This window comes from Pinus tabuliformis, chromosome 6 (assembly GCF_031772625.1).
Source record: "Pinus tabuliformis cultivar Carrire ecotype Pingquan chromosome 6, CPIR1, whole genome shotgun sequence".
Taxonomy (NCBI): Eukaryota; Viridiplantae; Streptophyta; class Pinopsida; order Pinales; family Pinaceae; genus Pinus; species Pinus tabuliformis.
The window spans coordinates 340,368,861-340,389,651 of record NC_142292.1 but is presented as its reverse complement, the minus strand read 5'-3'; the positions used below and the strand labels follow the sequence as shown (position 1 = coordinate 340,389,651).

At 41.4% G+C, this 20,791-nt stretch overlaps 1 pseudogene; it reads left to right on the top strand.

The window, feature by feature from the left end:
- The first annotated feature begins 5,683 nt into the window (after positions 1 to 5,683).
- The window catches only part of LOC149258689 (ribonucleoside-diphosphate reductase large subunit-like), a 46,568-nt pseudogene continuing 31,460 nt past the window's right edge, over positions 5,684 to 20,791 (top strand).

Sequence of the window (20,791 nt, the reverse complement as noted above, 5' to 3'; positions counted from 1 at the left end):
AAACAGTAATATTGTTGAACCAATCAATGACAATCTTCGAATCTCCATATATATGAATATGCATGCAATTGTGCCCCAATGCAAAATGCAAGAGATGACGGAGGGTGATAATCTCAGCAAAATTATTTGTGCCAGCTCCCAACCCCAGTTTTGCTTTGTAGAAATGCTGATCATTGATGAATAGTAGAAAACCTCCCCCACAGCCCTGCTGTTGGGCTGCGCCATCGAAGAAAGCCCATGGGGTGCTATGATCTATATGTGGAGGGTCACGGGGTCTTCGAACCTTAGGCTGCGGCGGCTCAGGCGTCTCATTATAGGCCGATATGATTTTGGCAATAAGATGCGGCCAGTGTACAGGTTTATCTTCGAAGATCATTCGGTTTCGTGCAAGCCATAGGTACCAACAAATAATGATAGGCAGGCTTTGGAGTTTGGAGTTTTTGTGATGGTAAAACCAAGTTTCCCAGGTTCGATTAATATCATCGCCCTCCCATTTGCCGGTGTGTTGTATAGTGGATGATATAGATTGCCATAAAGACGTTAACGCAGAACAGTTTAAGAACAAATGAACGCTCGTTTCGGAGGTATGTTTGCACAGGGTGCACCAGGTTGGTCCATAGACTGCACGACGCATGAGATATTCCCCAGTAGGGACAACACCCTTTAAGATACACCAGAAAAATAGCTTCTGCCTGGGGGGAGCGGTGAGTTTCCAAATAGAGTTCCACCAAAAAGAGATTGTGTCTGGAACCTTATGCGATATCAGAGTGTGGTAGCCAGCCTTTGGGGTGTATGCTCCGTTCTCCGAATGATACCATACGAGCTCGTCCTGCCCTTGTTTGATCCTTATATGCGATTCTGATAATGCATTGATATATGCCAACCAATCCTGATGCCAGAGTGGTGGTATATTGATCTGAATTGCATTTTTCCAACGCTGTTCAAAAATGGAAGTGTTTTGTGGATCAGCAATGTCAGCCAGAACTTTAATCCCCTGTGTGTGAAGATGCCGGATGAGGCCTTCAGGAAGAATGTGCCTACCGCCGCTTCCATTCCAAGGATCCAGACCAATACGAGCCTGTGTTCCATCATTGATTTTCCATACCAGATTATCCCTGATAAGTGTCATAGAGTTAAGAAGCGCTTTCCAAACGGATGATATACCAGATTTAGGCCAGGTAGGGAGGCGAATCCAATCCAAGATATGGAGAGGCTAGATATATTTGTGATAAGAGATATTGGTCCAGAGGTTGTTCCCAGTGAGTAAGGTCCACCCCATTTTAGCCGCAAGGGCTTGCGCGAAAGTAGGGAGATCTTTTAGACCCCATCCACCCCATTTCTTTGGAGTAGCGATCTTCTTCCATCCAACCCAAGCAAATATGCGCTTTTCCTGATTCCCATTCCACAGGTATCTATTGCAAGTTTGCTGTAGCCTGGTCAAGATGCTGCGCGGGATCTAGGCTAATGCCATCCAAAAGACCGGGGTAGCTTCCAGGACAGCTTTTACCAGAACGAGTCTGCCTGCTCTTGAGAGATATCGATGGCTCCAGATATTGAGGCGCTTCTCCAATTTTGCGACTAGCCAGACCCAATCCGCAATCTTTGAGCTGATAGGCTTGATCCAGAAACCCAAATATTTGAGGCCGAGGTCTAAGGGATGGATGCTGTAAGGAAACAGCTGTTGGGCCAGGAGGGATTCATGGATAGAAGTTCTGGAGAGAATAATGGAGGATTTTGAATGGTTGGCAAGCATCCCCGTGGCGGATGAGAAAAGAGTGATAATGTTCGAGAAAGAACGGGAGTCTCGAATACTGCCATCAAGGAAGATCATGACGTCATCCACAAAAAGAAGGTGGGTGAGGAAGCAGTCGTCTGTTATTTTGAGTCCACTAAAATCCCCATTTCTCTTAGCAGAGTTTATTAGGCGGCTCAGTCCATCCATGACAATTAGGAAAAGAAGGGGAGACAGAGGACAGCCCTGTCTAAGACCACGTTCAGAATGAAAAAACTGGGATGCAGATCCATTAATCAGAACACTGAAGGTGGGAGTGGTGATGCAAGCCATAATCCAAGTGATGAAATTATGAGGGAACCCCAGGTGGATGAGAAGCATCTTGAGATAGAGCCAACTGACCCGGTCAAATGCCTTGGCTAAATCAATCTTTAAGATGATGGCTTTGTGATGCTTGGTCCAGATAGTGTGAAAGGCTTCTTGTGCAGCACCAATGGCTTCATGAATCTGACGTTGTTCCAGGAAAGAAAATTGTTGAGGAGCGATATGACGGGACAGAATAGGACGGATGCGATTTGCAATGATTTTGGAAATGATCTTGTAGAGCACGTTGCAGAGGGAGATGGGGCGGTAATCATCAAATGAGGAAGGAGTATCAGATTTGGGGATCAAAGCTATGAAAGTTGAATTGATGGCATTGTACAGGGTCCCGGACACCCGACATTCCTCTACAACCCTTAGTAGATCATTGCTGATCAGCTCATAGAAGGCAATGTAAAATTCGATGGTCCATCCGTCCGGCCCCGGGCTGCGATCCTTCTTGAACCATTTTATGGTGTTTTCAAGTTCCTCAGGAGTCACTGGATCGAAAAGGTTCTCCGCTTCTTCTTCATTTACAAACCTGGGGAAATGACCAACAATGTTGATGATATCTGCAATAGTAGAGCCCGGGGGTTGCTTGTAGAGGTTCCTGAAGTGGGATGATCCCAGCTGTGAGAGCTTGGAGAAAGTGTCTGCCACTCCACCCTCTGGCAGAGGGAGGTTCCATATAGTATTTTTAACCTTCCTGCCTTTAGCATAATTGTGAAAGAAGCGGGTATTGTCATCTCTGGCCTTAAGCCATGTTGCTTTGCTACGAAGTCGAATAGATTCTTCTCTCTCCCTTAATATTTTTTGCTTCTGATTTTCAAGTTCCACCAAGTGGGCTTTATCTTCAGCTGTGGTAAAGCCCAGACCTCTTTCATCTGAAAGTGAGGATAGTTCGGATTCTATGAGCATAAGAGCTGAGTTCTCCTTTTGGTGTTTTTCTCTGGCCCATTCGATAGTGTGATGCTTGAGCTGCGATAGGTTCATGCAGAAGCCTTTTGCCAGAGTGTCTGTTCTATCAATCGGATTGTGGATCCAGAAGTCCTTAACGAGCTTGATGTAGGAGGGATCCTGTAACCAGCCATGGTTGAACTTGAAGGGGGCTTTTGGTTTTTTGTTTGGCCCCGTAATCTCCAGATAGATAGGATAGTGGTCAGATATTCCCTCGGAACCAACCCATTGTTTGTAGTGATGAAGCTGTTGAAATAGAGTGCCTTTCATAATGAATCTATCGAGTCTGCGCGCCAGGGCAGCTTCACCAATTCTTCTGTTCCTCCAGGTTGGGAGAGGTTTGTTCATGGGAACATCGATCAGATCATGACGTTCCAGGAGGTCGGTCATAAACCCGGTGATCGAGTCAATTTGTGCCGTGGATCCCCAGGATTCGCTATAACCCAGGGAGAAATTTAGATCGCCCCCTAGGATGGAATTCTCGGCTGAGAGGATAGATAAGCTCAGAAGGTGATTCCAGAAGGATTCTCTTTGATGGCAGGGTCCATATATGTTGATAACCCTGAGATTGATACCCAGATCAGCCGAGAAGAGGTCAAGTCCCAAGAATCCAGGTCCCCCCCATGAACCATGAGCCCTAATAGAAGCAGGGTTAAAACCAATCGCTAGGCCCCCCGATCTACCCGAGGAGTCCATCGCCGTGAAATGCCATCCCGGGGTGATGGAGGATAGAGAGGCAGATATGGAGTCCGCAGGGCCAAGGGTTTCCTGGAGGAGAATAATGTCAACAGGAGATGATTCAATCAGTCTTTTCAGGGCTAGTTTCTTGGAGGCACTAGCCAAGCCTCTGCAGTTGAAAGAGAGGCACTTCATGGAGGAAGATTGCCAGGGGTATTCTTCGCTCTAAGTACCCCAACAATGGTGGATTGTCACCCAGAAGCAACCTCAGCTTCCGCTCTCCTGATAGCTTTTGTAAGGTCTGATTTTCTCCCTCGAGCAGACAAGGGGGTCAACCCGGATGATGTGATACCCAGACCGGTGATTTTCAGATGAGTTCCCAGGGTGTGAGTACGAGGACGCAGATTATAGGTGTGTTTAGAGCCCCGGGATGATGAGGGAGAAGATGATGGCGACGGGAGCTTATGAGATGATGGAGCGGAAGGAGCAATAACCGGGGAGGAGGGCATAGTGCAGTATGCAACAGACAATGAGGGAGAGAGTGAAGTGGGAGCAGTAGTGAAAATAGACAAAGGAGGGAAAAGTGATGTACCCGGAGTGGATGTAGCTGCTGAGGCTGCCCGAGATCTGGTGACCGGAGTAGATGCATGACATGGAGCAGCTCCCGGTGCCTGTAGTGGAGTGCTGAAGGGAATGCCCGAGACCGGAATGCGTTGAGCGGCCAGTGATATAGTCCTCGATGGAATGGTAGAAGGCACAGGTGCTTCATCTGTTCTCTTGTTGAGAGGGAAATCCTTGAATATATGACCCACCCTATGACAGCGGCAGCATCTGAAAGGTACCCCTTCGTAGTCTAGGATCTGTACCCGAGTGAATCTGCCCCAGTGTAGTGTGATCTTTTCCTCCAGGCCTTCACGAGTGTCTAGGTGTACAAGGATGCGAGCAAGCGTTCTGTTCCTGGATTCCACGAAGGTACGATCATGGTCGAGGTATGTTCCCAGGGCGTTCCCAATGCGAATGAAGACTTCTTCGCTCCAGTATTGGAGGGGGAGCCCAGGTAGATGAACCCACAATGGCCCTGCCCCAATCTGTTCTCGTTCAGGGTCGAAGAGAGGGCTCCATCTTTTTAACAGCACCGGCGCCATCTCGATGTGCCAGTATCTAGCTAATACCAGGTCCGTGTAGTTTTCCTTAGCAAAGTGTAGGGCGAACCAGCCTCGGGGTAGAACTTGTACTTCAGGGAGTTCTTTCAGAACCCCTCCCCAAATCTCCTTCACCCAAAGGGTGAGCCGGGTCGCTGAATAAGCACGCCCTCGAACATGTCCAACGAGAATGGTATTCGCCATTTTGGCTGCCTCCCCAATAGCCGATGTCTCTCCAAACCGAATAGAAATGTCCCTGGATGTAGCTTTGACACACTTAGTTCTTTTCTTACCCGAACGCGGAGCTGAAGGGTGATCCACCAAGGGGTCCGGGGAGCGTTCCAGGGGAGTCGCCTTTGATGAACTGACTCTGACTGCAGGGGTCTCAAAGCAACCCGAGGGTGAGTGGAGGAGAGCAGAGGGCCCGGCCACCAACGAAAGAGGCAGTCCAGCAGATGTTGAAGCCGGGTACGAGGAGGACGGAGGGTGCGAATCAAAGGGAGGCGACGGTGGGATGACAGTCGACAGGAAACGGAGGGTCCCCGGTGACAGAGGAGGGAGATCCAAGCCAGGGGGCTCGAGAGGGGAGGTTCCTTCAGGCAGGCAAGAGGGGGGGGGGGGGGGGGGGGGATAGTAACCACCGGAGAGGGATGCGGCGCAGAATGCGGTGAATGGCTAGGGCCAGCAGACAACGAAATGAAAGAAGGGCGATCAAAAATAACCTGTGAAGAAAGCGGGTCTTCTGAATAGTCAACCTCCTCCTCCGTTTCCATTACATCACCGACAGTATCTGGGGCCATTTTGAAAACGACAGATGGGGCCTGAAAAGTCGGGCCAGGTTACAGGCAGATCAGGTGTGCGGTTAGTCTTCGGGCGATAGAGGAAGGGTTTTCAGAAAGCCCTAACCGAAACCCTCGCGGGCAGCTGCAGAGCGCCATCTGTATCTCGTGTTCAAATCCTTCATAGAGATGCTTTTTTTTCGTTGTCTTTTTTTCCCGGGTAGTAAAGGAAACTCATGATGAGAACAAAAGAAATGTTAATCATGATTTCATAGACTCTAATGTTGGATCGAAGACCCACCATATTCCAAAAATCGATATGAGGAAGTTTGATGGCAAGGATCCCGCAACATGTATATTACAGATGGAGCAATTTTTCGATCTCAATAATGTGCAAAACACACAAAAGGTACGTATTGCAACTTTATATTTAGAACCAAATCAGTTTGTATGGTATCAATGGCTTTGCTCTCATAAACAAATTATCACTTGGGCAATTTTTACGGAAGAATTAACAGCACATTATGAGGATACAAAAAGCAACACTTTTTTTAGCCAATTGATAAGTCCCAAACAAAAGGGTTCAATAATGGAGCACATTGAGGAGTTCCAAAAATTGAACATAAGGGTAAAAAATATATCAGAGGAGCACAGGATTCATGTGTTCATAGGGACTTTAAAGGATAATATCCAACATGATGTTCGCCTTTGGGAACCTGATTCATTAGAGAAGGCATTCAGGTTAGCAAGAAAAATGGAAAGCAAAATTATGGCAACCAGGAAGCATACCACTCACAACTATAAAGATGGAAGTGTTGTTGCCCCTAGTCTTCCACAACCTATAAGGTTGACACCACAAAAATTGGAAGAAAAAAGAGCAAAAGGGCTTTGTTACAGTTGTGATAGCAAATACACTAAAGGTCATAAGTGTGCTGAGAAGAAATTATTCTACATAGATTGTGAAGAGGAAGAAGAAAAGGAGAAAGAAAGGTCAAAAGAGGAGGATATACTCCAGGAAAAAAGCCTAGATAAAGAAGAAATGAATCCGACCATATCTTGTAATGCATTGGCGGGAATTACCACTCCTCAAACTATCAAGATAGAAGGACAAATCAAGAATAAAAAGGTAATAGTGTTGATTGATTCAGGAAGTACCCACAATTTTATTCATTGTAAGGTAGTAAAAGAATTGAATTGCTTCTTATATCCAGCACCAGAGTGTCAAGTGATGGTTGCAAATGAAGGAACAATAAATTGCTCTGGAAAGTGCCATAATATCAAGCTATCCATGGGAGAATATGTGTTGACTAACCCAATGCTTTCCATTCCAATGGAAGATGTTGATGTTGTACTAAGAGTCCAATGGCTACAATCCTTGGGTACAATATCTTTTAATTTTCAAGAACTTTTCATGAAATTTTATGCGGAAGGAAAGGAAGTTGAATTAAGGGGTATTGCAGGGAAACCAGGAAAGATAATCAGCTCTAACGGTATGACAAAGCTTCTAAAAAAGGAACAAAGAGGTGTAATTGCACAATTATGTTCGCTAGATGTTTCCACATCGGAATCATCTATTTCTCCAAATCTCCAAAAAGTCTTGGACAATCATTCCAAGGTATTTGAGACTCCCAAAGGTCTCCCACCTATTCGTGATCATGATCATGCTATTCATCTGATTCCAGGAAGTGTTCCTCCAAACATCAGGCCGTACAGATATCCCTATGCCCAAAAGAGTGAAATTGAACTTATGGTTGCAGAAATGCTAGAGGTTGGTATAATTCAACCTAGTCAAAGTTCTTTCTTTGCTCCAATAGTATTGGTGCACAAGAAGGATGGATCATGGCGCATGTGTCCAGATTATAGGGAGCTCAACAAGCTCACTATTAAAGATAAGTTTCCCATTCCTGTCATTGATGAATTGCATGTATCAATTTACTTCACCAAGTTGGATCTTCGTTCATGATATCATCAAATCAGAATGAAGACTGAAGACATTCCGAAAACAGCATTTAGAACTCATGAGGGTCATTATGAATTTTTGGTCATGCCTTTTGGCCTTACCAATGCACCTTCTACATTTCAAGGTTTGATGAATTCCATTTTCAAACCCTTCCTTAGAAAATTTGTGTTAGTATTTTTTGATGATATACTAATCTACAACAAGTCTTGGAAGGATCATGTTGAACATGTTGACAGGGTGCTACAACTATTGGAGGAGAAACAATTATATGCAAAAATATCCAAATGTTTCTTTGGAGTATAAGAGGTGGAATATCTGGGTCATATTGTATCTCATGAAGGAGTTAAGGTAGACCCTAGCAAAATTAAAGCCATTAAGGAATGGAAAATCCCCACATCCATAAAGCATCTGCGAGGATTTCTCGGGTTGAAAGGGTATTATCGCAAGTTTGTTAAGAATTATGGGAGAATAGTAGCACCTCTAACAACATTATTGAAGAAAGATGCATTTTCATGGACTACAGAAGCAACAAAGGCCTTCGAACATCTTAAAGAGGCAATGTGCCAAGCACCGGTCTTAGCTACACCGAACTTCACAAAAACCTTTATTGTGGAATGTGATGCTTCAGGAAATGGAATTGGTGTTGTTTTAATGCAAGATGAAAGACCCATTGCTTTTGAAAGTCGTCCAATCAAGGGAAAGTTTTTACACAAAGCTATTTATGAGAAGGAAATGTTGGCAATACTACATGCACTTAAGAAATGGCGACCCTACCTAATGGGAAGACACTTCAAGGTAAAAACGGATCATGATAGCCTTAAATACTTTTTAGAACAAAGATTATCCTCTGAAGAGAAACAAAAGTGGGTCACAAAGATGTTGGGTTATGACTTTGAAATCATCTACAAAAAAGGGAAGCAAAATGTGGTGGCAAATGCACTCTCAAGAAAGGATGAGGATGTGGAAGCATTGTTGTGCGCCATTTCTATTATCCAACCAGATTGGATAAACGAAGCAAGGGAGGAATGGAAGAATGATGAAGAAGTGTGGGCACTTATTCGAAAGTTACAACAAGATTCCAGTACATCTTATACATTTAGCTGGAAAAATGATTCGTTATGGTACAAAGATCGCTTATACCTCTGTAAGAATTCCCAACTCAAACAAAAGATTCTTATGGAATTGCACACTTCTCCCTTAGGAGGGCACTCAGGATTTTTAAAAACTTACCACATGGTTAAGAAGGAATTTTTTTGGGATGGCCTTAAATCGGATATTCAAAAGTTTGTGGCAGAATGTTTGGTTTGCCAACAAAATAAAGTTGAAACAATTAAGACCCCGGGTCTATTACAACCTTTATCCATTCCAAGCCAACGTTGGGAGGAGGTTTCAATGGATTTTATCACAGGTTTACCCAAGTCTGAGGGAAAGAGTGTCATCATGGTGGTAGTTGACAGACTTACCAAGTATGCACACTTTTGTGCATTATCACATCCATTTAAAGCCAGTACAGTTTCTACTTCATTTATGGAAACAATTCAAAAGCTACATGGAAATACAAAGATTATTGTAAGTGACAGAGATCCCATCTTTACTAGAAATTTTTGGACAAAATTATTTTCTTGTCTTGGTACTCAGTTAGCTCATAGCTCATCTTATCATCCTCAATCTGATGGGAAAACTAAGATAGTAAACAAATGTCTGGAAGGATATCTTCGTTGCTTTGTATCTGATAAACAAACAAAATGGGTCAAATGGTTGCCTCTAGCTGAATGGTGGTATAACACATCCTTCCATACAACAACAAAAATGACCCCATTTATGGCACTTTATGGATATCAGCCACCATCCATCACATCATATTTAAGAGAAAATTCTAAGGTTCAAGCAGTGGAACATCACATCGAACATCAACAACAAGTCCTCCAACTCTTAAAGGATAACCTCGTGTTGGCACAGAATAGAATGAAACAACAGGCAGATCAACATTGCAGTGAAAGAAGTTTTGATGTAGGTGATTGGGTATTCCTACGGCTACAACCATATAAAAAAATGTCCCTGAAGCAAGCTAAGAAGGATAATAAATTATCACCAAAGTATTATGGTCCGTACAAGGTGTTGCAAAAGATTGGTACTATGGCATACAAATTGGAGCTTCCTGCAGCTTCTCGAATGCACCCAGTTTTCCATGTTTCATGTTTAAAGAAGGTTATAGGCAACAAGCTCCCAGTTCAAACAATATTGCCAGAACTTGATGAGGAAGGAAAAATTATATTGGAATCAGAAGTAGTCACAGAGACAAGAACTAGACAGCTACGAAATCGATCAATTTCAGAGTATCTCATCAAGTGGAAGAACTTATCCGCTGAACATTCCACATGGGAGGATGAGAATTTTATACAAAAGCATCTAGAACTACTCAAGCGTTGAGGACAACACTTTTTTGAAGGAGAAGGGCATGTTAGATCCCTATAATACTAGTGATTACCCCATTACTATTGTAGTTGTATCCCTTATTAATATTGTTGTGCCCCTATTGCCCCCATATTGTTATTATTGTGCCCCATAGAAACCCTCTATTGTTATTTTTGTGGCTTTATAGTATTATTGTTAGGTCGACTGGGTTATATTGTAACTCCTTAGACTCCTATTTATAGAAAGGAGGCTTTGTCATTTGTATCATCGAAGAATTGTTCATTTATGTAATGTAAAGGAGGCTGCCCCCTCCTAGAGGCTGAATTCTAAGGCGTTGATCTATCTTTTCTATCTTTTCTTGAGCTGGTTTCATAACATCTTCTCCCTTTGTATAGAGAACCATTGTAGGGTTAATCTATTGAATATGAGAACTACATGTTGACCATGCTCCCCCCGAGCATATGTTGAACCTTTTGAATCTAAAAGAAAAAGACTCTATGACTTAACTAGATAATACCTTTCCTGTCACCAATGAATCATGATACATCAATCACCCAACATAGTGGGGTTACATATTTGACCCAACATTACATCAATTTCCCAAAATAATGGGATTACCTACAAATCATGATTTGATCCCAATAGCCCATACATGACCGAATATTACAATGACTACAACATGGGTCTTTTCATGACCTTTACATTAAGAGATAGATATAACATTTATAACAAAATACAAGAACCTCGCTCCTGAGGTAGTGATGCAGGAGCATGAGGCTTGAAGACAAAAGGCTTCGATTTTATTCCAAAAATACAAAAAAAGTTTACAAGCAAAGGAGTGGGATCCTTTAGCTGTCACTTTACAAAGCTTTCTAGATAGGATTAGAGCTAGAATTCAGGGATTTGAATGATTTTGTAATTAATTCAAGTAGTTTAGACTTAGTTGAGATTCTCAAGGAGAATATCATGCAGAGTAGGTATTATCTAGGATTAGACAGATTTGATCCATTGATTGAGGATCTGATTGTTTGTATGTACTGGTATTTATGTAAGTTTTGAATGATTGTAAGGGGATTTGGCTGGATTTGGTTGTGGAGGATTAGACTGTAAAAATTTGAAATCACTGTGCCTCTGTGTATTCTGCGCATGAATGGTCAATCCCGGAGGTTTGAAGTTCCTTCGAAATATTTCTGAATGTTGTTGATTTCCAGTTTCACCCTTTAAAACTAGACTTTATATAATCTTGTGTTATCACGTTTAAGTCTTCATTCATTGTGTATTGAGTTAATCGGGATGTATTTCAAACCCATGGAGTTTAGTTAGCGATATCTTGAATATAACTTAGACATAGTTTAAACTTGGCGGAAGCGCTAAAACCTTGGCGGAATGAGGAAAACCTAATAAACGCGCAAGAAACCCAGGAAAAGGTCTAAATCGTCTGATCGACAGATCCAATAGATCTAACGGTTATCGCGTGCTAACAAGCACAGACGTTAAATAGAATAGAATGGAGGTATTCGTAGGTGAAAGTTGTTTCTCACGCGGTCTCAAGGTGGTAAGTTGTATTTTGAAAAATCACATGATTCCACTTAGCAGTCGACACGTAGCACGGGGAAATTGCTTTTCTTGCATGCGCTCGGCTTGTTATACATCGGCAAGAATTCCACGCGATATTAGGTGTCAACCGTTGGATCAAGCGGGGTTGAGCAATGGTGAAGATAATCCAGCTAGTTTGCGAGTTGGGAAAGTGATAACTGTCGGATTGAGCATTGAGATCGACGGCAGAGGTTTAACGCGACAAAGGTTTGTGGAATGACAGATGCAATAAGGTTTTAAACTGAAGTTTTATTTCCTTTTTGATTCTGTGGAAAGTCCTAAAGGGTTGCCATACTTCGGGTAAATTAACCAATTCTACTATTATAGCATAATAACTAAAAATAGAGGTTGATGACTGAATCTCCAAAGGAAACCTGAGAAGAAGTTCCACCTGAACTAGAAGAGATTGTTTCTGGTTTTGAACTATTATCTCTAACACCTACACCCAAACCACCATTAGTGGTATCACAACAGCTTATTGACGCTGATTAGGATATCAAAGATCGTAGAAAGAAATCCAACATGGCTTTCAGAGTTGGAGGAAGAGATGGTGGTCCTCAAAGAAGAGGAAGACCAGTTGCAAATGTTGAAGTGTTGGAAGTTATGCAAGAGATGCAAGCTAGACTAGAAGCAGTGGAAATGGGAAATCAAAGAGATGGAGATGTCAGTGAGCATGAAGTTGAAGCTGCATAAGAGGAGGAACCTGCAGATGTAAACCTTGAAATGAGATTCTTTAAATCAGTGTTGAGATCCACATCTAAACCCAGACTTGAGGTTTCAGCTTATACAAGAGGTTTAAACCCTGAGGAGTTGATAGACTAGATTAATGACATGGAGAAAATTTTTGGTTATGAAGAAACTGAAGAAGGAAAGAGAGTGAAACTTGTTGTCACAAAATTGAAAGGTCATGCAGCACTTTGGTGGGATGGAGTGCAGGCAGAAAGAAAAAGACTTGGTAAGCATCCAATTAAAAATTGGAACAGGATGGTGGAAAAGTTGAGAGGTATGTTTTTTCCAAGTGATTATCAACTTTCATTATTTAGACAGATGCAAAATCTTAGACAGAGGTCTTTGACAGTGAAAGAATATACAGAGGAATTTTACAAAGTGAGTATAAGAGTTGGACAAATTCAAGATACATATGAGAAGGTTGCAAGATATGTAAATGGCCTTAGAATGGAGATTCAAGATGAGATAAGTGTGTTGTCTCCTAAAACAGTAGAAGAGGCCTATCAGATGGTATTGAAGGCTGAAGAAAAACTCCTGAGGAAGCAATCTGCCAAAAGTAGAGGTACTTTCCGAGGAAGGGGAAGTCAAGATGGTAGAGGAAGATCTACAACACCTAGAGATGGAGCTAGCAGTAGCTCGAGTCAGCATACACCCACAGAAGGTGATGCAAGTGGCAGAGGGAGTTTTTCCAGAGGAAGAGAAATCAAATGTTATAGATGTAACAAGCTAGGACACAGAGCCTATGAGTGCCCAGAAAACATAGGAACAAATCAGAGAAATGAAATTGTTTCTAAGACTGAAGAAGAAGCAGCAAAGATGACAGAAGAGGAGACTGTACCAGAGAGGGGAATATTTGGTAGTTAACAAAGTTTTGTTAAAGCCAACAATTTTGGAAGTTGTTGAACCAGTACAGAGAAAGAATTTGTTTAGGACTGTGTGCAAGGTTCAAGGAAAATGTTGTAAAATGGTAATTGATAGTGGTTGTACTGATAATTTGGTCTCTATAGAAGTGGTGGAGAAGTTGAAGTTAAAGACAAAGAAACATCCAACACCTTACAAGGTGTCATGGCTTCAAAAAGGACATCAGTTGTTAGTAAATGAACAGTGTGAAGTGGAGTTGCAGCTGGGCAAATACAAAGATAAAATTCTGTGTGATGTGATGCATATGGATGTGTGTCACATATTTCTTGGAAGACCTTGGAAGTATGACAAAGGAGCTATACATGATGGGAAAAAGAACACATACAAATTTGGTAAAGATGGTGTTAATCATACATTGTTGCCTATGGAAGAAAAGGATGCATCAAGAAAATATGATCCAAAGACCCTATTGCTGAGTGGAAAAGAATACTTGTAGCAGATTGAAGAGGATGAGGTAAATTTTGTATTGATTTGCAAACCCAAGGTAATTATTACTTCCACTAAAATTTCTAATTTTCCAATTGAAATTCAAGAGATGTTGGACAATTATTGTGATATCATTGTAGACGATTTTCCTAATGAGTTACCACCCATTAGAAAAATCAGTCATCATATAGATTTGATTCCAGGGGAAAATCTACCAAATAAAGCAGCTTACAGGATGACTCCCACAGAAAATGAAGAAATCAGGAAACAGGTTCAGGAACTGTTAGATAAAGGACTGATTAGAGAGAGCTTGAGTCCTTGTGCAGTGCCAACAATGTTGAGTCCAAAGAAAGATGGAGGCTGGAGAATGTGCACTGATTCAAGAGCAATCAACAAAATAACAATCAGGTACAGATTTCCTTTACCTAGAATTGAAGATTTGATGGATTGTTTAAGTGGAGCAAGATATTTTACAAAGCTGGATTTAAAAAGTGGTTATCATCAAATAAGGATTAGAGAAGGAGATGAATGGAAAACTGCTTTTAAAACAAATGAAGGACTGTATGAATGGATGGTAATGCCTTTTGGGTTATCAAATGCTCCTAGTACATTTATGAGGCTTATGAATGAAGTGTTGAAAGAATTTATTGGTAAATTTGTAATAGTATATCTGGATGATATATTAGTTTATAGTAGATCTAAAGAGGAACATATGAGACATCTTAATTATGTCTTACATAAGCTACAACAAGAAAAGTTACTGCTAAATTTAAAGAAATGTTCATTCATGAAGGAAGAGTTGGTATATTTGGGCTTTGTTGTTTCTTCTGATAGATTAAAAATGGGTCCAGAGAAGATAAAGGCAATCATAGAGTGGCCTTCACCGAAAATTGTTTTTGAGGTAAGAAGTTTTCATGGTCTTGCTAGTTTTTATAGGAAATTCATAAGGAATTTTAGTAAGATCAATGCTTCTATTATTGACACTATCAAGAAGGATAAACAACCATTTAAGTGGATTGTTGAAACAGAAAGGAACTTCCAGCTGTTGAAAAGAAAAATCACTGAAAAACCTATTTTGATTTTGCCTGATTTTAACAAACCTTTTCAAGTGAAATGTGATGCCAATGGAGAAGCAATTGGAGCTGTTTTAAGTCAGGAGGACAGACCTGTAGCTTATTTCAATGAAAAACTAAATGAATCAAAGAATAAATATTCTTCTTATGATAAGGAGTTTTATGTAGTTGTGCAGTCATTGAAGAAGTGGAGACATTACTTGATGACTAAGGAGTTTATACTTTATTCAGACAATCACGCATTGCAGTACATTATGCAACAGCCAAAGCTTAGTCAGAAACTTGCAAAATGGGTATAATATCTTCAAAGTTTTAATTTTTTATTAAAACATATAAATGGTCAGTCAAACAAGGTAGCAGATGCCTTAAGCAGAAAAAACATTTTAGTTCAAGAAAGTCAAATTCAAGTGTTGGTCATTTCTAGAGAACCTTATGGAAGAAACTTGGTACTAAACTAAGTTTCAGTTCAGCTTATTATCCTCAGACTGAAGTTTTAAACAAAAGCTTGGGTAATCTTCTGAGAAGTCTTGCAAGTGAACACCCAAAACAGTGGGATCAAGTTTTAGCACAAGTTGAATATGCTAATAATGATTCTCCTAACATGAGTACAGGGTAGCGTCCATTCCATATAGTTTATAGAATGCATCCAAGAGGAGTGTCTGAATTAAGAGACTTGGAAAAAGCTGAAATGAGAAATGTCAAAGGAGAAGATTTTGCTTCAGAGGTTCAAGCAATACATGAACAGGTAAAGCAGCAATTACAGGATAGCAACATAAAGTACAAGAGCATAGCAGATTTGAAGAAGAGAGAAGTTAATTTTGAGGTTGGAGATTTGGTTTTAGCACACCTGAGGAAGGAAAGATTTCCAAAAATGGAGTATAACAAGTTAAAATTTAAGAAAATTGGACCATGCAGAGTCTTGAGGAAAGTTTCTACAAACGCATATGAAATTGAATTACCCCTTGATATTGGAATATCTCCAATTTTCAATGTTGCTAATTTGTACAGGTATGAAAAGGGAAATGCAGATGACACATCAGAGGGTAAAGAAGTGTTGGAAATAATACTGAGAGGGGGGGGTGAATCAGTATTATCTAGCAATTTAATAAATCTTCCTTATTTGATCTTTGAATTATTTTAGCATGTCAGTACCATAAAATAATGAGCATGAAAAACAGATAGTCACACCAAAGAACACAAGATGTAAGGTGGAAACCCAATGTGGGTGAAAACCACCTGCTGCAATATGTCTCTATCTTCTTTCAATTTAGAAACTTCTTTTACAATGATTTTGTACTGGTGCAGTCCTTTACCAGTACGCAGGCTGCAACCTGCAGAGAGCTACAACTCTCTCTCTCTCTCTCTCGTTTTCCAGTCTACTCCTGGAAGGGAGCTACAACCCCCTACTTCTCTTCATAAAGCATCAGATAATCAACAAGTACATAACAGATATAGATCACTACAGATATCAGATCAGCAACAACAGAACTAACCCAGAACACCTTATCAATAGAGAAATTCAATCAACAGAACATCTTAAAACAGAGACGCAGTTTTTCTTTCTGTGGCCTGCGACCCGACGCCGTTAACCTTCTGCTACTCTGCGTCCACACGCAGATATCCTTATGCTCCGCTGCGTGCCCACGCACTGTTTCTTTGACTGCTCTGCGTTCTGTTGCTTCAGGGACGCACCCAAAGATACTATCGCGCCGCGTCTTTCGCTACAGAGACGCACCTGAAAACACTATCGCGCCGCGTCCTTCTGCTTCAGAGACGCACCTGAACCTTGATCGCCCTGCGTCCCCACGCAGGTCTCTCTCTACTGTGCTGCGTCTCGGCGCACTTGCCCTTTACAGTACCTGCGTCCCGGCGCACTTTTCTTCCACTGAACCTGCGTCCCTTCAGATATAAATGATATGAAGACTTCAAGACTAACCCAAACAGTCAGATCTACAGATCTGATCATGCGCCATAGAGATCACAGTCCATTAGAAGATTCGCCCTCTTAGATCTGGACTAGATCTCACCAAATAAGATATTCAACCAAAGACAATGCTCAATCCAAATGAACTCCTTTGCTTTATATAGGCAAGCTCCCCCCAAAACATGGAACAATACCACGAGCCGACACCATAGAAACACAAAACCGTCGGCTAGATACCACACAAGAAACCCCCACATGCTTTTTCTCTGCCTTGAAATGTGTGCACTGGGTGGACGCACCCCTTGAACGGCTGGCCAGCGTCTCTGGACGCGGACCCCGCATGGTGTACCTGCGGGCTGGTTTCCTGCGTCCTTCTTAATTTTCAACAAACTGAGAGCCTTGCCACTGGAGTTGCCATCAAGTACAACATCTGTAACATACAGTCATACCAGAAAACATAATGCCAACAATCTCCCCCTTTGGACTTGATGGCAACCTTACAAACTTCAGCTTCATTCTCCCCCTTTGACATCAAGGGCAAAGGGTATGCTCCCCCTAAGCTCATGCTCCTCCATATCTGCAACAAATAACCAGAGATCCACCATGAAAGAGATAGAGACATATTGCAGCTATTTCCAAGATCTCCTTCTCCATAATGCCAACAATGCATTATGTGCTCCCCCTGAGCCTGTACCACCAATAAGAAGATGTTCAACAATAAGATGATGCATCAACAACCCCCAGCTTTTGCCTGAGGTATTCAAACGTGTCCCTGGGCAATGGTTTGGTGAGAATATCAGCAACTTGTTCCTTGGAAGGAACATACTCCAACTTGACTTTCTGTTCAAGCACTTGTTCCCGGAGAAAATGGTACTTGATTGGTATGTGCTTGGTTTTTGAATGCATAACAGGGTTCTTTGAGATGCTGATTGCACTTGTATTATCACATAAGATGGGGATTGGTGGTGTACAAGTGATTTGAAAATCCTGCAAAGTCTGCATCATCCAAAGAAGTTGGGTGCAACAAGATGCAGCATCAACATATTCCGCTTCAGCTGTAGACAGGGCGATCGAACTCTGTTTCTTGCTGAACCAAGATACCAGTCTGGAACCCATAAAGAACGCACCACCACTTGTGCTTTTCCTGTCATCCACGCTTCCGGCCCAATCTGCATCTGTATAAGCATGAAGAGAAAGATCTATATCTCTAGGATACCATAAGCCATAATTTTGAGTCCCTTGAAGATATTTGAAGATTCTCTTTACTGCCTGAAGATGAGTCTCCTTTGGATTTTCCTGAAATCTTCCAACTATTCCAACTGCATGCATGATGTCTGGTCGGGTACCTGTCAAATATAGTAAACTTCCAATCATAGATCTGTAGGTTGGTTGATGTACTGCTGCAGATTCATCATTTGCACTGAGACTACATCCTGTGACCATGGGTGTACATACTGGTTTTGCATCTTCCATGCCATATTTCTTCAAAATCTGTTTGAGATACTTGGTTTGAGATAAAAAAATTCCTCCTTCCTTTTGTTGGATTTGCAAACCAAGGAAATATGTCAGTTCTCCTAGCAAGGACATTTCAAATTCTTTCTGCATGACCGAGGCAAAACTTTGACTCATAGCTTCTTCATTGCTGCCAAAAATAATGTCATCTACATACACAACAAGTATTAGCAATTTGTCATTTTCAACTTTTATATACAGATTGCTATCTGCTGAACCTTTTGAAAAACCTTGTTGATGAAGATATTTGTCCAACCGGTAGTACCAAGCCCTTGGAGCTTGTTTGAGACCATAGAGAGCCTTTTTCAATCGGCATACAAGATTTGGATCATTTCCAAGAATGAACCCATCTGGCTGTTCAACGTACACTTCTTCTTCCAAGTCTCCATTCAGAAAGGCTGATTTCACGTCCATTTGAAATACTTTGAAGTTTTGAAAACTTGAGAGAGCAAGGAACATTCGGATGGCCTCAAGTCTTGCAACAGGAGCAAAAGTTTCTTCAAAGTCTATTCCTTCTTGCTGCGCATACCCTTTACAAACAAGTCTGGCTTTGTTTCTAATTACTTCTCCATTTTCATTCAATTTATTTTTGAAGACCCATTTTGTTCCGATAACATTCTTATCCTTTGGTCTAGGAACCAGCTCCCAAGTGTTGTTCTTTTCGATTTGCTCAAGTTCTTCATCCATTGCTTTTACCCAACATTCATCTTTGCATGCTTCTTTCACATTTTGTGGTTCAGTAGAGGATAGTAATGCCAAATAGCTTGAGGCTTCTGCAACTGTTCTTCTTGTTTGTACACCTGCTTCTTTCTGCCCCACAATCTGAGATTCTGGATGATTCTTCTGAACATATCTGGATGGAGTTTTCTCTTCTATTCTTGTCTGCTCCTCTGGTTCTTCTTGAGGTTCTTCTTGAGGTTCTTCTTCTTCATCATTCTGTCTTTGAGGGTAGCCTTCATCTTCTTCGATATCTTCCCGATGTACTTGCCTAGGAATGTATCCCTTCTCATCAACCACCACATCAATGCTGTCAACAATTCTGCCAAGTCTTTTATTGTAGCACTTGTATGCTTTGCTATGTGGAGAGTAACCAAGAAGAATGCCTTCATCTGCTCTAGGTTCAAGTTTGCCAAGCTGCTCATCAGTATTCTTGATATAGAATTTGCTCCCAAAGATTTTGAAGTGCTTTACCGAAGGAGTTTTACCACTCCAGAGCTCATGAGGAGTTTGAGTGCTGTTTACCCGGACATTTGTCTTGTTGAGAATAATAACCACAGCATGTGCAGCTTCACCCCAGAAAGTTGCGGGAGTTCCTGATTCATCAAGCATAGCACGAGCCATTTGTTGGATTGTTCTGTTCATTCTTTCAACAACTCCATTTTGCTGAGGAGTTCTAGCTGTAGAGAATTCTCTCCTTATGCCATGTTCATCACAGAAATCGAAAAATTCATTTGAAGTAAATTCCCCACCTCTGTCGGATCTGAGGCACTTAATTTTGTGACCTGATTCATTTTCAACCAAGGCTTTGAAGGATTTGAATTTTTCGAAAGCTTCATCTTTGTGCTTCATAAGTCCTAACCAGACAAACTTGGAGAAATCGTCAATAAATAATATCAAGTATTCCTCTCCTCTAGGTGTTCTTTTCCTGAATGGACCACATGTATCTGTATGTACTAGCTCAAGAGGCATGCTAGCTGATCCTTCCTTCTCTGGAAAGTTAGTCCTGGTTTGTTTTCCAAACTGACATGATCTGCATATGGTGTTGTCAGGAATTTTGATATCTGGAAGATCGCGAACTGCCTGATATTTGCATGCTTTCCTTATTTGTGAGAAGCTTAGATGTCCCAACCTTCGATGCCATAACCAGTGCTCTTCATCCTTGCTCAGATAGCATTGTTGTTGTCCTTCTTCAAATATGTACAGATTATTTGGAGTTCTTTTGCCTTTGAGTACTGTTTTACCTGTATCAAGATCACGAACAAGACATCCATTCGATCTGAAAATAACCTCGGTCCTTTGATCACACATCTGGCTGACACTTAGAAGATTATGCTTTAATCCATCAACATACAAAACATTTCCAGCCTTGACCTTTCCTTTTAACTGAGCAATGCCTTTTCCTTTTATAATTGCAGGAGTATCGTTTCCAAAAGAGACTTTCTTTCCTTTTTCTAGAACAGAATAAGATTCAAGTTTTTCTTTATCACCTGTCATATGCTTCGAACATCCACTGTCAATGTACCATAGATTTTCCTGTCCCTCTACATAAAATGCTATTCCACATCTTTCTGTTTGAGGTTCCTTTATTCTCCATGTTTTGGTGCTTGAGGCTTGCTCCTTTTTCTGCTGAAACCTGCTCCTGCATTCAGATTCTTCATGACCAAAGTTATTGCAAATAGAACATTCGACTTCATTTTCAAGAACCGAAAAGTTGTTATAGGTCCTTTTTGTTATCCCTGTCATACTTCTTTGTTTTTGAGCTTCCCTAGTCATGATTGTTTTATATGCAACACATTGAGCTGCTTTGTGACCAAAATTATGGCAAGAAAAGCACTGTCCATTGAAGAAGCTTCTGCGGTTATTGAAT